We start from the raw sequence: 27,353 nt of genomic DNA on the forward strand, positions 1-27,353 counted from the left end.
ACTCCTTAATAGCTGTGTGGCTGTAAGCAAATAACTTAACCTCTCTGTGCCTCAGTTTCGTCACCTATATAAGATGAGTACTTGCCTCCTAGGATTATTGAAGGCATATATGTAAAGGGCTTAGAAGAGAGCCTGACCCATAATAAATGTTCAATAAATGTGCACCGTTATTACTGTCCTAGTAGATGCTCAAATATTTATTGAGCCAATATGTTAAAAGAATGAGATGACGCTGGAGATGAATCTATTTGTTTCCCTCCTTATCTCTGTCTTTTGTATGCATCTTCATCGCCCTGCTCTTCACTGCAGGTGTAGATGCTAATGGAAGGCATTTTCCAGCATCTCAGTATGCTCATTAGAACGCCATTAGCAGAGCCTCTGTGAAGCTGTGGTTCTCAGCCTCGTGCACATTAGAATGACCTGGGGAATTATATTTAATATCTTGTAATAACCTATAATGGAAAAGAATCTGAAAAAGAATATATACATATGTGTGTATATATGTATAACTTTTATATTTATCTATATCTATATAATGGAATCACTTTGCTGTACACCTGAAACTAACACAACATTGTAAATCAGCTATACTTCAACAACAACAAAAAGAATGACCTGGGGAGCTTTAAAAAATCCTGTTGCCTAGGCTGCACCTAGATCAGTTAAATCAGCGACTCTGGAGGTAAGACCCGGGCTTCAGTGTTTTTAAAGCTCCCCGGGTCATTGTGATAAGTAGGCAAGGCTGAAAGTCATTGATCTAACGAATGCCTGGGAGAAGCTGGGAGGTAGCACCGGAGGGCTGGATGCTTGGGCTCAGCTGCTCAGAATCTAAGCATGCCTGAGTTTGGGGAGGTTTCTGTAACCTTAAAGAACAGACCTATCGCTAACAAAAGAACCTACCCATGGTCGACAGTCATATGAACACATGTTCAACCTCATGAGAAAATCAAGGAAGAGCAGATTAAAAGACTGGGGTGACTATTCATTTGCTCCCCATCAAATTGGTACAGATTTAAAAATAATAATGATACCTATGGTTTAAGGTTATGGGGAATTGGGCGAGCTGCGACAGTCTGTGTGGAGAACACTTCAGCATTAAATGTCAAAATCTTTATCGGCTTTCATATCAGGTCTATTATGTATGGTTAAACAAAACAATTGACTTGAAAAAAATTGTATTTTTTTTTCTGGCTACATAATTTATATATGTTCATTATAAATTTTAAAAAAGTGATCTATAGCCCCACCAATCTAACATTGACTAACATTTTGCTGTCTATCTTTCAGACATTTTTATACATGTATTTATAAATTTTTAAGAAAATGTAAGTGTATTATGACTACCATTTTATAACCTGCTGGTTTTTTCTACTTTATCATATTTCATATATTGTTGGTGCCAAATAAATACTTCTCATCTGCTTAAATGAATTAATATTTTCCAACAATGTAATTTTTTTAAAAATTAATTAATTTATTATTTATGGCTGTGTTGGGTCTTCGTTTCTGTGCGAGGGCTTTCTCTAGTTGCGGCAAGTGGGGGCCACTCTTCATCGCGGTGCGTGGGCATCTCATTATCGCGGCCTCTCTTGTTGCGGAGCACATGCTCCGGACGCGCAGGCTCAGTAGTTGTGGCTCACGGGCCTAGTTGCTCCGCGGCATGTGGGATCTTCCCAGACCAGGGCTCGAACCCGTGTCTCCTGCATTGGCAGGCAGATTCTCAACCACTGCGCCACCAGGGAAGCCCCAATGTAATTTTTAATAGCTTGAGATTTGACTTTTATGATGTACCGTGATTTAACTAATCCTGTATTGTTGGATATTTCTATTACAAATTACTTTGTCATCAATTTTTGTCTTAGTCCATTTGAATGGCTATAACAGAATGCCATAGACTGGGTGGCTTATAAACAACAGAACTTTATTTCTCCTAGTTCTGGAGGCTGGAACTTCAAGATCTGGGTGCCTGTATGGTTGGGTTCTGATGAGAACTCTCTTCTGGGTTTCAGATTGCTGATTTCTCCTTGCGACCTCACATGTTGTAAGGGGCAAGGGCACTCTCAGGCCTCTTTTATAGGACTAATCCCATCAGGAGGGCTCCACTCTCATGATCTGATCACCCCCCAAAGGCCTCAACCTCCAAATACCGTACACTGGGGATTAGGTTTCAACATAAGAGTTTTGAGAGAACACAAACGTTTAGTCTATAGCAATACTCTTGTAGATAAATCTTTGGGTATGTTCAGTTATATCCTTAGTATAAATTTTTAGTATAAAGTGGAATTATTGGGATAAAGAATATATACCTGTATAAGGCCTTGTTTCCCTTTTAGCTTTCAAAGCTTAAACATAATGCATCTAGGTGTGCTAATAATGACTAGTAGCAATAGTCTCTGATATAAGTACATTGTTTGTAAACAGAAGTGGCAAAGGAGGCAGATACAATTAAAGAGAGGCTCAACCCAATCCTTAGTTAATCATGGTGTATATTAGCTGGTTGTTGTATTTTAGGGACTATTATCTACACCTGTGTGTGTGTGCGCGTGTGTGGGCATGTGCTTGTGAGCATATACAGTATACGTCCTGCTGATTCCCTCATGTAGACCAGCAAGCTAGCAGTCCCTGTTCTAAGTAAGCTCCTTTCATAGTCTTGACCCACCATTTTGTCCTTATTTTCCTAGCTGATTTGCAGAACCCTACCCCATACCCTGGCTTCCGACATCTGTTTTTGTTCTCCTGCCTTGGAATCTGCATTTGCAGTAGAGTTGGCAAGCCAGTTAGGAGCCCAGAGTTTGGACTGGAGATGAGGATCGCCTTCTGCCAACGTTGGCTTTCATGGGACCTTCGCAACTGGGCTTCTTCCTGGTCCCCCTCCTCCTACTCCCACTAAGGGGCATCCAGGTTACGGGGGGGGGGGTCCCTGGAAGATCACAGATCGGGGGTGGGCAGCCCCTCCACTGGTATGCAGCCAAAAGGAGACTCTTCCTCTTCCCATGAGTAGGTTTCCAAATGCTTCCTGAAAGTCACCTTCTTCCTCCTTCCCTCCATGGCTGTTTCTTGATTCTTCCTCTTCCTCTTCTTCCTCTTCATGTGGAAGCATTTTTCAAATAAGAAAATGGAGAATTATATGAATGAGGAAAAGGTCACATTTAATGCCGAAAAATTGGGATTAAAATAACAACATGCAGCAAAAAGCCTCCAAAGCTCGTATGACATCTGTTTTCTGGGCAGTGGAGAAGCCCTCTTTGTAGTTGAAACCCAAATCGTGATCCTCAGGGGCCGCTGGGGAGTCAGAAACTGGAATAGTGAGGTACACACTGGGCTTTGGAAGAAAGTTGGAATCTAAATGGCAGCTCCAGCCATAATTGTTTATGAAAAGTCAGAGACCAGGGCAAGTTATTTACTTGATTTTTAATCATAAAGCCCTCTCTAGGTTAGTTGATTCAGAGCCCAGAGATAAAGCTGGCTTTCTTGTAAGATGACTGTGAAAACAAGCAAGGAAAACCACACTGTTCTAACCTGGAGGCTGATTGCAAGGGCCTTTATCAAAATGTTATTCTTTTCCAAAAGACATTCATCATGTTCAACAAGGCTTCGTCCTGGTGTCATGAAGGAAAGTCTTGCCTCAGGTTAAACTAGCAGCATTCAGGAAAAAAATAATCCTCTGACTACATCCAGGGAGCTGTCAGCATGATTAATTAGCCCCGAGGGTCCCAGGTGGGTGATAAGGACCAACGCGTTCTTGCCTACTCTTAGTGCTTAGTCAATGATACGGGCTTGGGTTTGGGTCCCCTGCATGTCACCCTCATTCTGGGGAAATGTGCCCTTATACCTGTCTCAGGGAAGTCAGTGGGCAGCTTGGGGTTTAAAACCTGAAAGGCAGGAGTGCAGGCTGGTTTCTGTGCCACATTTACTCTATACCGTTGAGTAAGTTTCTTGGTACGTCTCTGCAGCTTAGTTTTCTCAAATTTAATGCAGCTCTGAAAGCGCCTTGTTATCGGGCTATGGTCCACCTCTCCAACTTCATCTCTCTCCCCTTCGCACAGATAGGATGCTACACCCCAGCCTGATAGGGCTGCTTTCAGCTCTTTCAACTTTCCTTTCCTCCTCTTGTCTCTAGCCATAACCCAAGCCCTGCCCTCGGTCTACTACAGAATATACTTTCCTCTCTTCTTTGCTTGGCTAACTCATGCGTATCCTTCAAGCCTGAACTTAAACATAGCCCTCTTTGTGAAGTCTTGCTGGAGGCTCCTCTGGTTAGTTAGATACCCTTAGCACTCTGTCCTTCCCTACAGTGGCACTAACCTCTCATACTGTGATGGCTAATTCGTGGCTGCCCCAGCTGGCCTTTGGGATTCTTGAAGTCAGGGAAAGTGTCTTTCTCATCACAGTAGGTAGAGCACCTAAGTACACTGCCTGGCACATGGAAGAGGCTCAAAAAATAATGAGATAACAATACGAGGTGAAATAAGAGGAATCCTATTTGGTGAATGGCACAAACGTTTTGAGTGTAAACACTATCGTAATATCCTAAAATTTGCATCGTTATCCCTCCTCCTCACCTCCACACACATGCATGACAGTTGCTGGACTTTTGATACCCATTTATTGAGAAATAGGAAATGACAAAAGTCACTATAAATTAGCAATGCCTTTAAATTAATTTGTATTTTACTAATCACCATAACATCAATGTGTGAAAGTACTTATACGTATAAGTAGTGGAATACTCCATCAGAGACTAACATTGTGTTTTAAATTTACTTTTCAGCCTGAGAGGTGAATAATATTGCTTTTAGAATCCTTGAAGGTAGTACGTCCCACACACCTCCGTTCTCCCTGTCCCTCCAATTCCCCCTACTTGGGGTGGGTATGAGAATCTCACAGTCACTTGGAAAGTTTCTCTGGAAGAGTAAATCACTTTTGAGTCACCAAGAACCATTATTACTATTATTATTATTAATACTAGTAGTAGTACTGTGGTTATTATTACTCACTTAGAAGTATGATAATATAGACCCACAGTTTGGGGAAAAGAGTGTAATCAGATTCTTTGTGTTTTGAAGGTGTATAGGAAAACTGCTATCACCCTTGACAGAAAATAGACAGCAGTTCTGGGGCCAAGAGCTGGCAGGTATCATAAGCCATCCTGACTCAGTGCTGCTGGGAGGGATTAGACTTCAAATAAGCCTAAAAACTCAGGCTCTGAGTTCCATCTTGCAAACCTAAGCATTTCAGAGCTTAATCCTGAGTAACTAAGATCATCCTGCTCCAAAGAACTTCAGTGACCACAGTGAGTTGCCATAGCAGCCAAGCGTTGGACCTGTAGGACCAGTCTTCAATGGCAACATGGTCATAGAAGACTGATCAGTCCCTAGTTCTCTGTCTGCTTGGGTGGGAAATCAGATTGACACACCCTTCTGGACTATAAAAGTTCCTGAGGTTCTTGGACAATGTAAAGGAAGGAATTGCTGAAAGGAAGAAGAGAATGGATTTTCTGCTAATAAATTTAGTAGGGATCGCTCATGAAAAATTAGTGGTAATGAGTTTCACAGGTAGGGAAACAGCATAGACACAGGCAAGGAGGTGAGAAAATGTGGGGTTGATGGGGTAAGAAGAGCAGCTTGGCTTAGTTTAATTCATAAGGAGGAAACAACATGTAATAGTTGAGAGATTGGGTTATGGAGTCAAACAGACTTGAGGTCTTTTTTTTTTCCCCTCTCTCTTGGTTTCTGATGTTTTATTTTTTTCCCCAGGAATTTATTATGAAAAATTTCAAGCATACAGAAAAGGTTAAATAATTTTACAGTGAACACATCACTAGATTCTACAATTCACAGTTTACTATAGTTGTTTTACCATTTATCTGTCTATCCACCCATCAATCTATTTTTTTTAATGCGTTTCACAGTAAATTGCAGACGTCAGTCCCGTCTCGCCTAAATCCTTTGGATGCATGCCATTAACTAGAGTTTAATATTTGTGGTTCTTTAAAAATTTTTCCTTTCGAGATGAAATTTACATACAATGAAATGCACAAATCTTAAGTGTCCCATTCAGTGAGTTTTGATATATGTGTAACCCAATGCTCTATCAAGATATAAAACATTTCTGTCACCCTAGAAAATTCCCTCATGACTCTACCCAACCATTCCCTGCTCCCACACCCCCAGAGGCAACCATTGTTCGGATCTTTTTCCACTATAAATTAGTTTTGCCTGTTCTAGAATGTTTATGAATGGAGTTGTACAGTTTGCACATTTTTTGGTAAGGTTTCTTTCACTCAGTACAGTGCTTTTGAGACTTACCCATATTATCGCATGCATGGTACTTCATTCCATTTTTATTGCCAAGGAGTCCCCTTTTGTACCATGTACCACAGTTTGCATCTCCATTGTCCTATTGATGGACACCTCAGCTGTTTCCAGTTTTTGACTATTACAAATAAAGCTGCTATGAACATTCTTGCACAAGTGTTTTAGAGGGAATAGGTTCTTGTTTCACTTGGGTAAATGCCTAGGAGTAGAATTGTTGGGTCTGTAAGGTAGGTGATGTTGAGAGACAACATGATTTCTCACATTTCTGTAGATCTGACGAGCAGGGGCACCAACTGCATTCATTCCAGGCTGTTTCGTCAAGAATGTTTGTATTTGTGAACAGTCTTGGAAGATATGGTGTCTCCCTCTAGAACAAGAGGTAACTTTGTTTACTGTCTAGTGTAATGTCTTCTTCCAGGGCAAGGGTCAGGCAGGCTTACTTTCCTTTGGAAAAGATTTGGGTTCCCTAAGGTCTTTCCTAAAGGGTTCCTCCCGTGGAATCCAGCCTACCATATGTGCAGATGTCACCTGGTCCTCTTCATGTCACCCTGTGATTAGGGCTTGGGGACTGACACTGGCTGATACTCTGACTACTGCCATAACTGTGACTAATAAACTGTTCTCTTTCTCTAACTCAAGTCTCATAACTTCTGCCAGCATCTAAGAAGCCATGGCAGACTAACTTATTAGATTGAAGTATAGTAAAATCTTCGACACGTCACAGTTTTTGTAGGTATATGTTTAGTGGTTAAGAAACTAGCAGACCTTTATTTTTTTTACAAAGTTGTGTATCATTTCTTCTAACTTTGTATTTTTTTCCAAGCTTCAGTTAGATATGAATTTAGAATGAGCTGGTCAATTTCTGTAAAACAAAGCACTGAAGGGATTATTATTGTGATTGCCTTGATTCTGTGAATCAACTTGGCGATGGTTGATATCTTAACACTATTGGGACTTTCAACCCCTGAACATGATATAGGTCTTCATTTATTTAGGTCGTCTTTAATTTCTCTCAGCAGCATTTTGTAGTTTTCAGTGTAGAGGTCTTGTTTGTCCTTTGTTGAACTTATGCTGAAGTATTTTATGTTCTTTACACTTTTGCAAATTTAACTGTTTTTATTTTAATTTCTTTTTATAACTGTTTGCTACTAGTATATATAAATACATTTGATTTTTATGTAATAATCTATCCTGTGATTATTGTTTTAAGAGTTATTTGTAGATGCCTTGCACTTTTCTACATATACAGTAACACCATCTGTAAATAGATACAGTTTACCTCTTGCTATCTGAACTTTATGCATTTTATTTTTTTTTCTTAACTGTATACAATGGCTAGGACCTCTAGTACAGTGGCTCAATAGAAATGAACCATTTCTGAATCTCAGAGGACAAGTTTTTACTGTTTCACTATTCAGTGATACAAGTATGAATTAACCTATCAATTTTTTATAAATGCCCTTTATGAGATTGAAAAAAGTCTCTTCTTTTCCTAGTTTGCTGAGAATTTTTATCACGAGGGATTGAATTTTCTCAAATGCTTTGTCTGAATCTATTAAAAATGTTTTTTTCTCTTCTGTTCTCTTTATATGTTGAATTGCATTGATTACTTTTTAAATACTGAAACATCTTGCAGTTCTGAGATAAATTCCACTTGGACATGAAATATTCTTTTTATGTACATTGTTAGATTCAATTTGATAATATTTTGTTAAGAATTTTGCATCTGTAGTCAAAGGAATTTGGTCTATAATATTCTTTTCTGTAATATCTTTGTTAGGTTTTACATTACAGTGAGGCTGGCCTCATGAAATGAACTGAGAAGTATGCCTTCTTCCTCGATTTTATGAAAAAACTTTGTATAAGATTAGTGGGTTTTTTTTCCCATAAATGTTTAATGTATTGCATTACTGAAACAAGGGACCTGGAGTTTTGTTTGTTGGAAGTTCTCTGAAGATGAATTTAATTCTTCAATAGGTCTGTGACTGCAGATTTTCTGTTTTTTTCTTGTGTCAGTTTTGTTAAGTTGTAAAGAAATTTGTCCATTTCATTTAAGTTGCCAAATTTGTTGAGATAATGTTGCTTATAAAATTCTATTACTATCATTTTTAAGTCTATAAGATCTATAATGATAATCCCTCTTGTATTTCTAATGTTAGTACTTGGTGTTTTCTTTCTTTTTTTTTCCAACCAGTCTTGCTAGGAGTTTATCCATTTTTTGTTGAAAACTCCAATTTTGGCTTTGTTAATTTTCTCAGTTGTTTGGTTTTTTTTTTTTCTTTTTTCTTAGCTTTATTTTTTCCTTAACTTCTCTCTAATTTTACTTTAGTCTTACATTTTTCTTTTTCAGTTGGAACATTGAGTCATTGACTTTAGACTTTTTGTAATGGGCTACATTGTATGTCCCTCCAAATTCTTAGGTTGAAGTCTTAGCCACATGCTGAAGTCCTAACCTCAGAATGTGACTCTATTTGAGGATAGGGTTTTTTAAACAATGATTAAGGTTAAATGAGGTAATTAGGGTGGACCTTAGTCCAATATGACTGATGTCATTATAAGAAAAGGAAGTTAGGACACAAATGGATACAGAAGAAAAACCATGTGAAAAACACAGGGATGAAAATGGCCATCTATAAACCAAGGAGAGAGACCCCCATTAGTTCCTTTTCTCTTGAAAATATATCACATTTTCCTGTTTCTTTGTTTATCAATTTTGGATTGTGTCCTGGACCCTGTGAATATTTTTCTAGTGGGCACTTAACTTGGCTGGACTCTGACTGCAGACATTGCTTCCCCTGTACCGGGTGGCAGCTCCAATCCCAGTTGAATATTTTATTCTTTGCCGGTCTGCCTGGGGTCTGCTTCATGTATTCATGATGCAGGGTTCAGCCAGAGATTTGCGCATGGTTTATATATAGAATTTAGGGTTCCCTCTCTCTGGATCTCTCTTTCCTGGAATTGTGCCCCACACTTTGCAGTGGCTGGGATCACCCCAAACTCTATTCTTTGGTTCTTTAAGCTAGTAAGACTGGGCTTTCTGCTGGACTTTTAGCCTGTCCAAAGTGTTGACTCCCCTCCCCTCCAGTGTCTTTTTGCTTTTAATTACTCTGTACTGCCTTCAAATATTTGTTTTAAAACATTTCCCAGAGTTTTTTAGTTGTATTCTGTGAGAGGGTTGGTCCTATAGAAGCGACTTGGCTATGTTATAGGCTAGACTTGAATTTGATTCTCAGATCTGCCACTTACTAACATCTTGACTTTAGACAATTTGGTTAATCTCTGAGACTTTTAGCATCCTCATCTATTATATAAAATGAGGAGGAGGATGATAATGATGATGATAATAATTCATATAAAGTTAGTCTGAAGATTAAATGAAATAATGTAAAAGTACTTAGCAAAATGTCTGGCATATAGTATATGCTCAGTAAGTGATAGTCATTAACAATTATTGGTACAGGTGCAAAAAGCAGTGGAAGGTAGAAAGGTGGTTAGATATGGAGCTAAGGAATTTGAATTTTATTTGAAATGCATCAAAATCTATGGAGTGATCAGTTTTCCTACTGTGGTTTAGACCTATATAATCAATTCCTTGAAAGCTAAAACCCTCTTGAACTTCAAACATGATGGTGCCCTTGGTGAAGTTTGGATATCATTCTATGTATCTTCTCCCTGTGTTACAAACAGTTCTACCTTTAAGATTTGTCTCTGCTGCATGGGCATCCATTTTTCTCTGTCTTCATGTGTTGGTATACCTGTGTTGGCATGTGTTGGTATACCTGTTGTGCTTTAGGCATCCCAGGCTAAATGGCTGAAAGATTTAGTGTGTGTTGCAGAGCACAGGGCTTCCAAAGGATGTCCTAGATTCATGGCCTGGAGGCCTAGTTGGCTCTTTCCATTTCAGTCTGCATGCTAACTGAGGAAGCTCAACATCCATGTCTGTGTGAAATGGAAATCAAAGCAGGTTGTCCACAATCAGTGGGTGACCAAATTGTGACAATTCTACATTCCAAATATCCCTCGAATCTTGCCATCTCTCTCCATCTGGACACTGACGTGGCTGTAGCTCCGATTCTCTTGGCTCCCATCAGGACAGTTCCAGTTGCCTTTATTCACCCTTCCTCTAGCCTCTCATTCCTCCTGTTTCCCTTCCATATCACTGTTATAAATGTCTCCAGGTGTGCCACTCCTTGGCTCCAAAAACATTAAGTATTGTAGACAAATTCCTAAGAATTGCTGTCAAAGGCCTTCATGGTCTGGACAATTATTTGTCCATTTACTAATCCATTAGTCAGAGTCCTTTCCCGTGTGATGTGTTTCTGTGTCATTTCACTTTAGTTAATAATAATAGTAGTAAATAATTTCTTCAGTCTTCAAGGGTCACTTATTACAAGACTCACTTTCAGTTTAATAACAGCTTTTCAGGAAGAAAAGAAACACTACTACACTAAATAAATGAACATTGTAATTGTAAGACACATTGTAATTCCAGAAACATTGAAATGTGAAAAAGTTGTAGGTCTGAGTGTTGATGGCACATCCTAACAGGTACTATTTATTGTGAACCAAGGGCTCAGTACTGATTTAGCTGAAGAATCTTTTCTTGCTTCATTCTGCCTCCAAGGAGCTCTGAAACATTTAGTCCTGCCCCTCTGTAGATGACTTTCTAGATTGTTCTCTTGTGCTAAAATCAAACTTTGCAGAATATATTTTTTCCAAGCTGGTTGGGCCTGCAAAGAGCATACATGGTTTGTGTATTCACTGTGTAAAATTCGCTATTGTTTAAGGAAAAAACAGTTTTTGAAAATAGGACCAAAAGAAAAAAAGAAAGCCCCCAATTTGTTCTCTATTGCTGGCAGCTAAGGATTGATTATTTCTGCTTCCTGGAAAGAGTATAGGGGTGAAAGTGGGGGAGCTCTGCTCTTTTTGTCCAAGAATGTCATTTTCTTTTTTTCAAGGTATTACCAATGCAGTTATTACATCAAGGTAAATTAAATACTTGGAGTCCAGGCTAGGGTTTCACTCAGTCTTTTTTTTTTTTTTTTAAACCATTTTTAGCTTCTAAATATTTGACCCAGCATTTGAGTTGGGATTAAGCTGTCACAGATCTTGATTTGATAAGGGAAAAGGAATTAAAACGGGCAAAAAGAAGTGAGGCTAATCGGCATTTCCAAGTGATTTTCCCTTTGCAGTTGGCCAAAGAAAATCTCACGAGGGAGAATGGTGTTTGCCGTCTTTGCGCTTGCCCGTGAGACCCCTGACCAGGCCTCACCCCAGTCAGTCTCTCCGTTCTTGGGGTGTAAGTGAGTCGGGCTTCGTTGTGAGCGTCTCTACACATTTAATGGGACTTCTGTTTTCTGTGCTCAGAGGATTCCAGACCCTCCACTACATTTTATTTGGAATTCATCTGATGTGGGCTGTTCTCCAGGCTTAATGACTGAAGAGTCCTTCCAAAGGGGAAAGAATTCAGGGACAGAATTTAATAAAGTTTAGTATGAAAGCTAATTCTCCATAAAACCCTGAAAAAATTTCCCCAAAGTCCAGACACCAAAACTATCGTCGACCTCAGGATTTCATCTCTGCCCTCCTCGCTGAGGGCCTGTGGACTGTAAGCAATGTATCTGCATTTGTAAATAAGAAATAACTTCTTGACAGTTTGATGGGGTTGGAGAAAATGATCGCCCTTTTTTGGGGGGAGAGCGGCTCTTCCTATCGTGTCCTGCCGTGGTAAACCATGACGGTGGATTTGCTAGAGATAAGATCCTTAAAGTGAGACTAAAATAAACCAAAGATAATCTTACTCCATTTCTGGGCTTAGACTGTCTACCAAAGAGAAGTCCGTCCATTGTAAAAATGAACAGCATTCCTGGCCAGGCGGTCTGAGGGGAGGGTGGGGGAGCAGGGGAGCAGAGGACAGAAGAAGCCAGCTGCTGGGAGCCCTGATGGATGTGGACCCCGCTGGCCACTCATCCATCCCACCCCGGTGATGCCTCCCTTGGTTTCAGCTTCAGTCAAGCTCAGGTTCATCCTCAGTGCTATCATTTAAAATTTGCCTTTGAACTTGAATATCCTTTTTCACTTCTTTGCTTTGGCAATCCCTACCCACCCCTTAAGGATGGTCTTTTTGGGGGGTGTCCCGGTTACCCTTCCTTTGTGCTCTCCTGGCACTTTGTTTGAGCTTGTGTACAGTACGATAGTGTTATTTCCCACCCTAGACTGTGAGCCCACTGAGGTCAGGCACGAAGTAGACATTCATTTGTTCATTCGCAATCATTGAGTCAGTACTTCTCACATAAGTACACTGTGTTAGAGATACGAGGGAGAACGCAGCAGACATGCCCTCCTTTTCAGCATAGTGATGGAGACGGAAAGCACGGTGACCAAATAAATAAATGCTATGAAGGAAGCAAACAGGGTGCTGAGATAAAGAAATGAGAATATATCATATTATATATTTTACTGTATTATATATAGGGTCCATGAGGAAGTTTCCCTGAGGACAGCATCTAAGTTAAGACCCCAAGAAGGAGGAACTAGCTGCAGGAGAGCGTACTGACTACTCAGTGATTGACGGAATGGATGAATCTAAGCGGGAGGTCCTCACAGTTCACTGTGTTGAGTTAAAAATACTGCTGAGAGTAAAGTCAGGCAATATTTCCTAAGGCAGTGTTGGTGCTGACTCTGATCTATTGGCGATGGTTGCTTGGAGCACAGTTTTGGGGAGAACTGCAGTTGTATCCAAGCTCAGTGGAAAGAGTGCCATGATCAGTGAGTGAGGTCAGCCATCGGTGTGGAAGTAATGGTTGCCTTGAGTCCTGGACCTTTTACATCCCCGTTGAATGGACTGACTGGTAGCAGGGACCGTTTCTCCGTTCTGACTTCTTCGAATCTTTCCTTTTTTGCTCTCTGATTCTTCTCCCAAAGTCTTCCCACTCATCTCTTCTCCATTCAATTGGCTTATGATATTTTCATGCTTAAGATTTTCCTAACTATATATATATATGTGTGTGTATATATAGTGTATGTATGTGTATATATATAAAAATATATGCATCAGTATGTGTATATATATCATATATAAACACTGCGCACACACATACACATTCCCAATCAATTCAATCTCATCTTATGTAAATAGCACTACCCCCATATGATACTCAAATTACTCACTCTAGTCTTCGCTGAAGTAAATATTTTACCTTATCTGTGTACAACTGCTTCAAGCAGCCTGGTCAACCCTAAGAAAATAGGATTTGATCTGAATCTACATCTTAGCTCTTCCATGTACTAGTAATAACTTCCCCAAGCTTTAAATGTAAAAGGTAGATTTAATAATAATAATAGATAGCACATATTCCTCACAAAATATGTCAGAAGATCAAATGAAACAATGCATGTGAGTGCATTTGGAAAATTTGTGCAGGGTTTTAGAAATGTATTATTCCATGAGTTTGTTTCAGTGACCTCTTTGTACTTGGTGTTTTCATGTGAAAGATCTTAGAGGTGGGCTCATTTGATTTATCTGGAGAATTGTTATATATAAATTGGTGTTTATTAAGTACGTTCTGATACAAATAAAAATGGCTCTATATAAGTTTGTTTTACCTTTTGGTAACTGAAGAAATAAATTTTAACACGGTTTTAAAACTTTTTGCTCTGCTGGTTTTCATAGTGAAGTTCCATTAGACTAGAATTTCTTTCATGCTAGGTCCCTTTTACAGGATCTAATATTTTCATGTAGAGAGCAGATAGCACATCTCATTTTAAGGCTACTGTTAATTCAATGCACATTAAATACTTTGAAGTCAGGTCCTGTTTCCAAGGGAAGTAGGCTAAGGGAGAGAATGGTGCAAACTTCCTGACTGGAAAATATCAGCTGTGGAGAGGACACATCTACTAATATGAGAAACACAATGTGTGATTGGCCTGCCTTCGTGTAGAGTAGAAATACAAGCAGGGAGTCAAAGGGAAGTGGCTCCAAATTCTGACTCCTGAAACCTAATGGCTGCTCAGCTTGGGAAAGGTACACCTCTCTGAACCTCATGATGCAAAACCAGGCTTTTTTCTAGGCACTAGGGATGCAACAATGAAAATAACAGACAAGATCCCTGCCCTGATGTACCTTACATTTTGGGAAGAAGCTCAGCAAACTGAAACAGGATAAAAACAATGAACACTGCATCTAGCTAACATTACTGTCAAACAATCGAAAAGCAAAGATAAAGAAGAAATCTTAAAATCAGTCAGAGAAAAAAAAAACCTGACATGTTACACAGGTGAGAAAATGTTTCATGTGACTGCTGCCTTCTCATCAGAAACTGTGGCAGCCAGAAGACAGTGCAAGAACATTTTTACTGTGCTAAAAGAAAAAAGATCTGTCAATCTAGAATTCTATATCCAGCAAATATATCCTTCAGAATAATGTAAGCAGAATAAAGACATTTTCAGATAAAGATAAGCTAAGCAAAGTCACTGCCACCAGACCTGCATCACAAGAAATGCAAAATGAAATTCTTCAGTCTGAAGGAAAAGGATTCCCAGGAAGAAAAGAAAAGGATGCAGGTCTTTAGGAATGGATGAAAACCACCAGAAATCCTAACTGTCTGAAATTCACTGCAGCCTGATAAAGTCGTCATTAACACAACATTTACCCATGAGGAAACCCTGGCTTAGAGTTTTAAATACTTAACCATACGTCATACCTGCCGAGATAGCACAGCTTGTATTCGAAAGATGATCATTTCTTTGTTCCTTTGACTATATCAACCTGTCTCAAAAGTGGTTTTTAGCAGCGGAAGTAGAAGATTTAGAAGAGATGGCACACCCTTGACCTGTCTTCTCTTCTATGGGTGAAAATGTCACAAAGCAAAGTCAAGAGCAATGGAGAATCTGGCGTTATGGAGGAACAGAGGGTGACACGTGCAGGAGAACTGGACGGGCTGTGGCTGTAGAGTGACATTTTTTTCCCTTCTGTGTTTCTAGGAGACTTTTCTTTAGCTTGGATTTTGGGCAAGTATTTATTGGCAGCTGCTATGTGTGGAACACTGGGCTGAGAGCTGGGGAGCCTGAGATGCATGCAACATGGTCCTTGTTGATGAGCTCATGGCATTCACCTGGATGGGCTCGTGCAGACCTGTGTAAAAAGGCAGGTGGACTTCTGGAGCTGCTGTAACAACACTCCAGAGAAACTGCTTGCTTTGCTCCAAGACTCTCTCTCTGCCTAACTTGTCATCCACTTTCAGGCAACACGGGCCATCTGGCCTGGCCAGTTCTCCTTGCCACCGTCTCCTGGGCTGAACTCGGCTAATTCTCTGTGCTACAGTATTACAGTTTCCTCAGCCTAGATATTTAACATTAAGACAGAACCTTAACTTACCCTCAACCCTATTTCTGTCCTCTTCCTTAACCTTTTAGAGCCACCCTGGCTCTAACCCTAACACTCCCCAGTTCTCTCAGTTTGAAACTTTTTGCTCTTCAAGGGCCAAATACTGTCTTCCATTTTCTAAGCAGCGTTCCTTGATTTCTCCAGCCCCAGAGCTCTTGGGGCTCACAAAGCGTGGTACTTTCTTAGAAAATTCCCTACACCATTGCTTTCTTTTTCCCTTCTTTTTCTCATTCTTCTCTTTCTTTTTCTTCCTCTTCTCCCCCTCCTCTTCCTCCTCCTCCTCCTCCTCCTTCCTCATGATAGCTAACATGTATCGATGCCCTGCTGTGTGCCAGGCATCATGCAAAATGCTCTTATATATTATTTTAGTTAATCCTCATACCAAGCCCACGATGTCATTTCCATTTCACAAATGAGGAAACCAAGGTTCATGGAGAGTCACTCCCTGGCCCAAGTACCCCAGGTGTCTCCAGAGCCTCCTAGCAGTGCTCTCTCTTACAACATTTTACTGTATCCCAGATCCTTTTGTGAATCTGGTATGAGTTAGAGTCGTTTCCAAGAAAAATTCACACATGCACTTACACAGAAAACTGCATTCCTGTTTTTCTCCTTATCTCTACTGTCATCCCTTGAAGACCTGGGTCCTGTCTTAGTCATGTCTTGTGTCTGCTCGGAACAGTAACTCCAATAAATATGCTGATTGGCTGAGCTGAGGGGGTTTGGTGTTCTGATGGTGAGTGTGATTAAAACAAACAAGTAGCTGATCAACCTTTGAGGTTATTTGCAAAGCTGAAATAAATTGGATGAGGTCCAGCTATTGTGGCCAAAACTCCAATCAAGACTGCAAGGTTCAGTGGAGACTTCTACCCCATGCTCACACCGCCCACACACATACCCCCTCTTAGTTCTGTCGCAAAAATGGAGACAAATCCCTAATTGCTCTAAACACCTGAGGGGAGAAATGTCAACCGATTTTTCATGCAATAGGTAAGGCCAGGACAACCAAAACTGAAATGAGAGTTTTGCAAACATGAAGAAGTTTATTAGCCTGGGCAGAAAGTCAAAATCACTAAATTTTCCTGCAGATCTGCTTTACCCCTCATTCTTGAAGTCTTAGGCTTGGTGCACACTGGTCTCTGTAGTGCGTGAGAGAGTCATTAATTAAGTTTTGCACGATGGGGAGAATGGCTCCCAATATGTTATTCTTGCGCTAGGCAGGTTTCAGTGGTATCATGGCCTCATTGCTTCCAAAATGTAGCTGCTGCCCTCCACTTGCCCTCTTCTCAACCCAAAATGTATATGCACGGATGGCTGAGGAACTCTGGCACCTTACAAATTACCCATTCAGACTGTCAAGCATCTTTTGTTTGGAAGGAAAAGAGATGTGACAAATGTAAACACTGGAGAATGGGACCTGCAGCGAGGACGGATGCCATGTCAAACCTGATAAAAGCTGATGCTGCATTCCTTTGCCATCAGTCATCTGGCTCCTCTCTCTCTCCAGCTCTCCCAGCCTCCTTTTTTCTGCCATGATATTTTCTTTCATTCTGACTCCTTAGGCACGCCCTGGAAGCCAGACTCTGATTAGTATGAAACTGCCCACCATAATTTTTTATTTTCATCCATGTTTCCTGTTTGGTGCCAGGCTGCAGGATTCAGATACAGATCAAATTAGATGAGGGCCTCTTATTTCCTAGGACACAAAGCAAAGAGAATTCCTTTCTATCACCCAGAGTGGAAGGACCATCTGATTCAAATGTTGATGGAGGCCATGCCTTCAGTTACTGAGATCCTGATTTCATAAAATTTCCTGAGGTAGAGGTGCAGGTTTGAAGGCCTGGGGAACAGTCAAAGGAAAGGAATAGCCCCTGGCAAAGTTTTGAAAACCAAATCGGTGTCATACTCCAACCCCATCCCTAAGACACGACCAGATTAGCTCCTAGCATGCTCAACATGGCTCTAAAGTTGGAGTTGGCTAGCTATGGATGGTACCTCTCAGAATGGTCATCCAGATTGGAATCTCGAAACAGGATACCAGCTGTCAGCTAAGCCTTCTCTGGCCATGTTAGGACATCTCATTTCTTCTCCATTTGTACAAGCTCTTGCCTTGGATAAACCACAGTAGAGAGTAGCGATTAAGAGAACAGGTGTTGGCCTCAGATAGACTCAGGTTTAGGTTCCAGCTCTGTCTTTTCACTCTTACATTTGATCACAAACAACAAAAAAGTTGACCAGTGATGGCTTGAGGGGAGTTATTCATCTTACACAACCAGAAGTCCAGAGGGCGGCAGGCCAGGGCCATCATAGTGGTTCAGGGATTCCATTGTGAACCAGCTCCTTCCAGCTTCCTGCCCTGCATCCTTAGGGGGTTGTTGTCGTGGGACAAAAATATAACCCCCAAATCTCCATGGAATGTAGTTTATTTTCAGGAAAGGATCCAACAATGGTGAGATTAAACAAGCAGAAGCACTCTGTGTATCTCAGTGTTCCCAGGAGAGATGCTGCTCTCGTTTCAGCTAGAAGCTTCCCTAAATATGTTCGAAAGCAGAGGTTCCATAGGGGGAAAACCTCCAAAATCTTCTCCTGGGTCTTGTCAACCAGCGAACACATATGTGTCAACATAAGTGATGTCTTTTGTCTTTTTGTCATGCTCACTTATTTAAGAATGACTGCTCTGGGCTGACTCTCTACACTTTATTTTACAGCAGTTTTACTACTACACAGCCATGAGTCTGAGCCAAAGTGGTGATAGATGGGGGCCAGAATGAGGGCAGGGATAGGGGGTTTCGAGAAAGAAATTGGTGAGCAAGAAACTCTATCCAGATGGAGAGTGACCGGTGGTGGAGAGGTCCAAGTAGACCCCGGGCCCTTCAGTTGGAGGTGCTGGGAGGACAGCGAAGCCATGAATGGGAATGAGAAAGTCTAGAGGAGGAATCTATTCAGGATGGAAAGTGAGAAGTTCAGTCTGGGACACAGAGGCGCGGTGGGTTTAGCAGAGGCATATCCAGAGGGAGAGACCAAGGGCACAGCTGGGCATCCAGACCTGGGGCTCAAGGGAGCCGTCAGTAGAGTTCCAGTGCGGTATCTATTTAATGATATTAGTGAGAGAAGATAGATTTTTTTTAAAGTTTTTGCCTGAAATAGCGGGGTACTTTGCCATGAGTTACAGGCATCCATTCTGTGACTGAATCCGCAAGTTGAATAAAATGAAGTCTGTAATTATCTGGTGAACATGATCTTTGTGGAGGAAAACACAAACCTCTGATTCCCCATAACTGTCGGGGAAGCGGGAAGGGTGGTTATTTCTGAGTTCACAGGAATACATAATTCCTTGGGTTATATAAGTTTTAAAAGGTTTTCACACATCAGCTTCTTCAGTGTTTACAAGAACCCTATGAAGAAAGCAAGGGAGAGCTCCTTTCTTCTATTGACAGAGAAGGAAAGAGAGATGCAGGCAAGCCCTATGATGAGTCCAGATTCTCGAATGGCTGAGCTCTTGATGGAGACCAGAACCCAAACCAGCTGGCCAAGTGCTATTTCCATCCTGAGTGTAGGGAGTGGCTGCCAGGCCTTATGGCTCCTCCCTCATAATAAAGTATCCCTCCTGCAAAAATAGGACTACTTAAAAGCATTTTACAATACCACCTCCACTCTTTGATGACTTCACAGTGAAACAGATAATTGTTTCTTAAACTTCAGTTCATCTGGGAAACTTGTCAGATGCAGAGTTTTGATCCTCACCCCAAAAGATTCAGTTTTAGTATGTGTATTAGGGTTCTCCAGAGAAATATAACTGATGAGATATAGATATAGATGTAGACAGATAGAAAAAACAGATTTGTATAGCTATTTATGTATCTCTATATAAACAGAGATACTATGAGGAACTGGCTCACATGATTATGGAGGCTGAGAGGTCCCACAATTTACCATCTACCTGCTGGAGCCCCAGGAAGCTGGTATTTCAGTTCCAGTCTTAACTCCGAAGGCCTTAGAACCAGGGGTGCCAAGAGTGTTAAGTCCCAGTCTGATGTCCCAGCACAGAGAGATGTTTCAGTCAGGCAGAGAAAGAGAATTCTCCCTTCCTCCACCTTTTTGTTCAATTCAGGGCCTCAGTGGATTGGATGATGCCCCCCTCCAATATTGGGGAGGGCCATCGGCTTTACTCAGTCTGCTGATTCAAACGCTAATCTCTTCTAGAAACATCCTCACAAAACATACCCAGAAATAATGTTTAACCAGATATCTGGGCATCCCATGGCCCAGTCAAGTTGACATATAAAATTAACCATCACAGTATATTTGCCTGGAGTCCAGGAATCTGCATTTAGCAAACATCCCAGGTGAGTCTGATGTGATGGTTCACCCACTGCATTTTGAGAGTCACTGAAGTAAGGGGGTTGGGAGTGGGGGAAGGCTGTCTAAGTCCCCTTCTGTTTCCTTTCCTGCCTCTCCCCCACTCTCCTCCAGATGAGGAGCTGCATATCTGATGGGCCAAATTCTGGGACATTACCCAGGCTATGTTTACTGATGAACCTGATCATTATATTTTAAAATGTCAAGTAGTTTTCTCCTCTCTTTGCTGCTTCTTGCTGCTGTTTTGATGTGATATCCCTAAGCTGAGCCAAGATCCCTCAGTGTCTGACTACTGAATCCTGTCTTTCGTTTTCTTTGCATGCCTTCCTAAAAGTTGTCATGAACACTCTGGTCCCCTGGATCATCTGGCCCATGCAGAAGGTGATTAATACCCAAGAGTTGCAGTTGGGAGGTAGGAGCCTTTGTAAGCAATTAGACCTGTTTGCTTACCAGAGTGCCACATGTTGGAATATCAGATATTGATCCCAATAAAAATGAAGTTTTACCTTGAATACATTTGGTCTTGTTTCCTATGTGTATAGCACCTTCAGGACTAATAGCTAGCCTTTATTGAGTGCATACTAGGTGCCAAACAGTGAGTGTTTTGAATAAAGTAATTCATTTTATTTTTGTAACAACCCTGTGAGAAGGTACTATTATTATCCATTTTTTTTCCTAGGTGAAAAAATTTCCTGAGGTTTCCTCACTGGTGAGTGAGCAAGATTTAAACCTAGGCCACCTACCTCATTCATCCGACTCTACCCTGACCATACTTTATTATCTTAGGAAATCCCTGGGGGACGGGATGGGTGAGCAAGATAGAATGTTGGAATTCTTGGGTCCCCTGGATATATACCATCTTAATATCATCCAAGATCTGCCTAGAGCTCCTAATAGAGGGCAACTCAAAGGTGAAAGGACACAGGAATGCAAAGACATTATCTGGCTAATTAGAACCAAAACTCTATAATAGAGTTGCATTAACTAGACAGATCTTTTCAATAGCTTGCTGTCTTTCTTTTGAATGAGTACTTAACTCTGGCCTCTCTTAGCTGCTGTTGAAATTTCTATAACCTCAGTGGTTCTGGGATCAACGGATGACAAAACTTTTTAGCAGATTCATTTTCTCTGAGCCAGTTGACAAGAACAGGGCTGGTATTCCCTATCTTAGAACACACTATAATCAGAAAGAAAGGCTGCAACCATAAATCGACATGAATTGGGTACGATCGTCCCCGAATGACTTTGCCCTGCCAAGAGTGTTCTTAGCTTTATAACATTGGTCGACACTGGCCCTAGCCCAGCGGTTTTCAGTTTTTCTTTATGGAGGTAAATAGACTAAACTCAGCACTTTCTCAGTCTCTCAAATAAGTGCACTGACATCATTTGGAAATTATAAGAATCCACATATCAAGCCAAATTCCACCCTGGGTTCAACATCCGCTGCCCCCCTCCCCCGAATCAACCCCCGAGAGTATGGTTAAGTGAGGGCAGAACTTGGCCGGAAGCTTGTTATTTCTGCAGTTTTAATTACACATACCTCAGCCATTTGCCCAAATTAGGAGAAAAGGTTCACAGAGGGAACCTTCGCCTATTGGCTTGCTTCAATGTCTGGTTCTTCTATCACCTAACTTGGGAATTTTAAGAAAACAGTCAAGAATTGACATTTTACATTTTTAGGGATGGAAAGAACTTGGATCATGAGTATCTAGGCCCGTGGTTATCTAAACCCCATGGTTTTATAGACCAAAAAACAAAAACAAAAAACTTCCTGAGATTTAGAGAGGAAAAGTGCTCCAAGTCATAGGAAAGGTATGGTGAGCCAGACTCCCCAGAAAAACAAAAAAAAGCTAGGAATCGGTCTCTCTTGTTTAGTGTGCTTTCTACACATCCCACCAGAAAGGGTAATTTTTCATAGAAATTTGCTCTTGTTATATTCAGTTGTATCTCTGAATTGTTGTATTCAGTTGTATTCAGTTGTATCTCTCTCTACCTCTAAAAACCTAGGTCCTTTCCTAGGACCTAGGTTTTTAGAGGTAGAGAGTGATAGGAGTAGATCCAAGTTCAACTACTTCCTAATTGTGTGTGCCTAGTTTCTTAACTTCTCTGGGTCTTAGTTTGCCTATTTATCACATGGGGAAGACTAATACATACCTCCTGCAATTAAGTGGAGTGATACTCCCTCCCCAGGCAAGTGGGACACAGAACCTGTTTGGTCCCCTTCCTCTTAGAATTCTTGGGTTGCAAATGATAGAAACTCAAACTGACTTGAGCGTAAAAGGGAATTTGTCCGGCTACCTGTATGATTCTGAGTAGATTTTGGTTCAAGAGAGGCTGGTTCTACAGGCCTAAGTGTTATCATTAGAAATGACAGCTTTCTTCTGCATCAGTGACATTCTCAGTCCATTTCCCTCCTGGTGTGATGAGATGGCTGTCAGCATCTCCAGGCTTCTCCCACAAGGTTCTAGTCCAGAAAAAAGAAAACTTTTCTTTCTCAATGTTTCCATTGAAGGTCCTTGAATTAAACCACACTGAGCTAGCTCTGATAAAACATAAAACGGAACAAATTAGGTACAGAAAACATCACTGTGCCATAAAGCTGGGTAGTAGATCAGAAGGTCAGGTGGAGGTCATATGCCCACTCCTGGAACTTGGGGGTGGTGGTGAGTGAGGATGGGGCAAACCTCCAGGAACATATAGATTGAGAGTGGGACAGGGTTAATTCGCCATAAAACCATCCAAATGTTCTTTTTTTTTAAAAATTAATTAATTAATTAATTAACTTTTTGGCTGTGTTGGGTCTTCATTTCTGTGCGAGGCCTTTCTCTAGTTGCGGCAAGCGGGGGCCATTCTTCATCGCGGTTCGCGGGCCTCTCACTATCGCGGCCTCTCGTTGCGGAGCACAGACTCCAGACGCGCAGGCTCAGTAGTTGTGGCTCACGGGCCTAGTTGCTCCGCGGCATGTGGGATCTTCCCAGACCAGGGCTCGAACCCGTGTCCCCTGCATTGGCAGGCAGATTCTCAACCACTGCGCCACCAGGGAAGCCCCCCATCCAAATGTTCTTGACAGGATAAAGTCAGTAGACACTGAAGTTGGAAAAACAATATTCTCCTTCCTCTCCCTTCTCCTTGCCCTAGGCTGTTTGTTTTCTCAAAATGTTTGTATGTTCTGTCTGTGCAAGGAGGTAGTAGTATTACTGAAGTTAGTGCCTCCTGGGCTGAGTAATTAGGCTTCCGCGGTTCAGAAGAAAGAATTGGTCAAAGGAAGTATTCTTTTCCATTCAGCTGTGCTTTATCTTTCCTTATGAAAACATCACACTATATTAAAATAGACAAATAAGGCTTGCAAATAGACATATAAAATGCTACCCATTATTAAACGTGAGTCATCACACTCTATAGCACTATGACCTATTTAGATGTAATAATGCATATTAAAGCAAAAATTATTTATTAAACATTTACTATGTGCTAGGCACTACGAAGGAGGTAAGTGCTAGGGACACAGCTAGTTTTGATAGTAATCTATCTTAAGATTCAGTTAATGCAAAATTATTTATTGAGGCCCAGCCATGTGTTGACCATCTTTCCAGGCAGAGCAGGAAGTGAAGTATTAAAAGCCAGAAGAACATGGTGGTTAAGTACATGCAGCTTTGAAGAGGGACAGATATGTGCTCAAAACTCGGCTTCATCACAGATCCACTGAATGGCCTTGAGGAACTTGCCCTTGAACTCAGTTTCTGTAAAAGAAGCATGAGAATTGCATTTCTTTTTCACGGTCATTGTCAAAATTAGCAGTCATCATGTATTTTAAGTTATTTGGCACATGTCACAAAGTAGGTTACAAAATGGTAGGTAGTGTACATTGACTTCCTGCCACTCACCTCAAAGCCCTTATATGCATGTGTACACACACACACACACACACACACACACACACACACACACACAGCCACTGATGTAATAGAAGCAAAGGCTAAATACACATGCTGTGAGCAAACTGTGTCAGACCTGAAAATATTTCGTAACCCCTAGTTATTACAGGGTGTCTTGCTATCAGTGCATTTGGCCTGCAGCTTCCGCCATGACACACGTGTCCAAGCACATGTGAAATGTGAATTGTTGATGATACATGAGAAACCAGGGTCCCCATGTGGTTCATAGCTGTGACTCTCACACCAAAAGTAGCCTGTTTGTAGTGAGGGCAGCCCAGCTGCTAATTGTGTGACAAAAGAAGTGAAATAGCAGTGGTAGAACTTCTGCCTCTGGTCATGATGGACTAACAGGTACTTTATCCGTTATACCTTTTAGCATATTAATCATAATTGTTTCAAATTCCTGGTCTGATAATTCCGGCACCCATGACCTATTTGACTCTGGTTCTGATGCTTGGTCAGTCTCTTCAAACTGTGTGTTTTGCTTTTTTTTTTTTGGCTCATTTTGATGCCTTTTAGAATGTCTTATAATTTTCTGTTGAAGAAATGCAGACATGATGTACTAGGTGGAAGGAACTATGGTAAATGCGGTAGGTAGCGCATTTAATGATGTAGCGGTAGGGCATGAAGAGAGGAGAGAGGGTGATCATTCTATAGCCCGCTGATTAAGTCTCAGTCGTTTGGTGAGCTTGTGCCACTGGACTGTGAATCTCACCAGTGCTTCTCAGTGTTTCCTCCTTAGGTGGGACCAGAGGGAAGGAGGGGGCTGGAGTTGAGTATTCCCTCGCCCCAGGTAGGCTAGGCTTTGCTATAACCATAGCCGGTGAGGCGACGGTAAATAGTTTTTCCTGAGGGCAGACCTTGTTAAGAACAACAAATGTTCTGGCGTATTCACAATGGTTCCTTTTTTCCTCCCCCTGCTGGAAGCATGACATTTTCTCCAGTATTCACTGGGAGGACCAAACAGAGTTCCTGGAGGTAAAACTCACAGAAGGGCGAGGGTGCTTCTATGACTGAATTCCCCTGCAGTTTCCTCCTCTCGGGGTGGCCTGTACTGAGCCTCCAGCAGTTCCTCAATTACAGTTCGAGTATTCACACTGTTGCCCGTGGAAGTTTCTGCTCCAGCAGATTGTGATTCTCTGTATCAACCTGTCTGTCTCTAATTTTGGAAGCAGCAGTTTGCCCTGTGACTTCCCTTCTCTGACAGATCTAAGAGTTGTTGATTGTTTCAGTTTGTTCAGGTGTTTATTGGTTGTTATTGATGGAGGGAAGACTTCTAAGTTCCTTACACACCAGACCAGAAACCGGAAGTCTATACTGACTTTTAAATACTTATCCCACACCTGACGCATGTCACTTTCACTGCCAAAATATTGGCCACAGCCAGTCACGTGACCCAGCCTATGACAAGAGATCCTTGACGTGTCCTCCAAGCCTCTGCCCAGGAGGGGGAGAAGAGAAACTATTTGGCAAACCGCATTAATGTCTACCACGGAGATCAACATACATTTTTATTACTGATCAACTTGGACTGGCTCTGCCTGGATATAGAGACACAGCAGGAACTCAGTACTCCCCCTGAATTAGATACTTACCAGTAGTCACTGGTATAGTTGGACAACCACAGCGTTCTTTCCCCAGGATGCCAAGGAGACCAGAATGTATTCTCTCTGCAGGCAGATCAGAAAAGAGAATCCTAAGAGGCTGAGAGGAGCACGCCCAGTTTCTTCTCTCAGGCTCATCGTTAGGTAGACCTGTCCTCCTCCTTGGTGCGAAGTGAGACAGGAGAGCATGACGGGGAAGGGCAGGAATCTTACTCCACTGAGAGTCCCCTCATGGAAAATAACAACCCTGCTTTCTCACCGAGAATCATGGTTTCTTGGAAACGGTTATAGAAACTCTGTGTTGTGCTCATGGCGCTTGTGCCCATGGCTGAATGCCTTTGATTGAAAGCACCAACTAGAACATGGCAGATCCCACCTCAGTGATTCACATTATTCAGAAAACTCTATTTCCTGGAAGAATTTGTCAAGCACTGTAACTCTCTCTTGAGTAACCTTCGAACGGCACGTCTGGGCTTCCGAGGGGAAGATCACGGTCAGGAGAGTTGCTTTGGAAGAGGGAGGAAGGGAAGCGAACTAACACAATTGGAAGGCCTGTTACGGACCAGGAACTAAGACGGGTACTTTGACATGTGTTTTCATCCAATAATGTAACAATATTTTATTAAATTCCTACTATTTTCCAGCTATCTCTTATAACTCTCAAAACATGGTGACAAATTGGGTAGGTGGCTACAGTGTATTGGTTAAAAACATGGGCCAGACCGCCTGTATTTAGATCCTGGCTCTGACCCTTGTGTGTTAACCTTGGGCAAATCACTTACCTTCTTGTGACTCAGTGTCCTCATCTGCAAAATGAAGATAGTAATAGCTTCCTCCTCACAGGCTTCTTTGGAGGATGAAATGAACTAATCTGTGGCAAATACAAAGTGCTCTCTCACTGTCATCTATTCCTGCCATTATTACAGGTCAGGAAACTAAAATTTGAAGAGCTGTGTCCAGGGTCAAGCAGCCAAGAATTTGTCGACTTGAGGTGAAGGGGTAAGCGTTGAAGGACAATTAGACTTGGATGAGCAGACAGCAGTGGGGAGTGTCACCCACAAATTGGCACTTGCCATCTACCTCTACAAGGATCAAATCATGAGCCGCTGCAGCTGCTGACCATCAACACCCCCTGAAAGGAGTTCAGGGTGCAGATCAGGAATGAGGCCCTCTGTGCTCTGGGAAGAACTGGCAGAACGGGTCTTCAGATATTTTCAGGAGAAGATTTTATGAGCCCAATTCTTGCATCTCCTTGTATCTAGAAAAGCACTAATATCCTTCAAGGTGACGTCTGCTCCTCGTGACTAGCAGTAACCTTCATGAGACTAGCAGAAACCTTCTGAAAAAAATATGTGCTTGATTACATGTACTCCCCCTTCACCAAAATCACATATATACTGACCTTCCCCCCTACCTCTTTGGAGCAATTTCTCAGAGCTATCTGAAATGCTGTCTCCTGGGCTATAGTCCTCATTTGCCCCAAATAAAAAATTCACAACTCTCAAGTGCATTTTTTTTCAGTTGATAGGAGAGTGCTAAAGGGCTAGACAAGGATAAGATGATGGAGAATTGCCTGCAGGGAGCTTGGATATTGTAAGGGAGTGTGGTGAGGATGGAGTTTCCAAAAGTGAATTTTTTTCCTAATTTTTTTTTCCCACGGAGGTGTGCCTGCAGCTTGCTTTTTACTGATAATCATGCAGGATGTGATCTCCTGGGAAGATAAATGGGAAATGGGGTCCCCCAAGCACAAGTGATG

The 27,353-nt window shown here is 41.6% G+C and overlaps 1 long non-coding RNA gene across 1 annotated transcript; it reads right to left on the reverse strand.

Moving 5' to 3' along the window:
- Positions 1-1,465: 1,465 nt before the first annotated feature.
- On the reverse strand, positions 1,466-26,528 carry LOC309609063. The gene is made up of 2 exons (XR_014233241.1): positions 25,589-26,528; positions 1,466-23,798 (listed from the first exon to the last, which is right to left on the reverse strand). It is a non-coding gene; the product is annotated as an uncharacterized lncRNA (long non-coding RNA).
- Between the last annotated feature and the right edge of the window lie 825 nt (positions 26,529-27,353).

Source organism: Balaenoptera borealis (assembly GCF_965194805.1).
Source record: "Balaenoptera borealis genome assembly, chromosome: 13".
Classification (NCBI taxonomy): domain Eukaryota; kingdom Metazoa; phylum Chordata; class Mammalia; order Artiodactyla; family Balaenopteridae; genus Balaenoptera; species Balaenoptera borealis.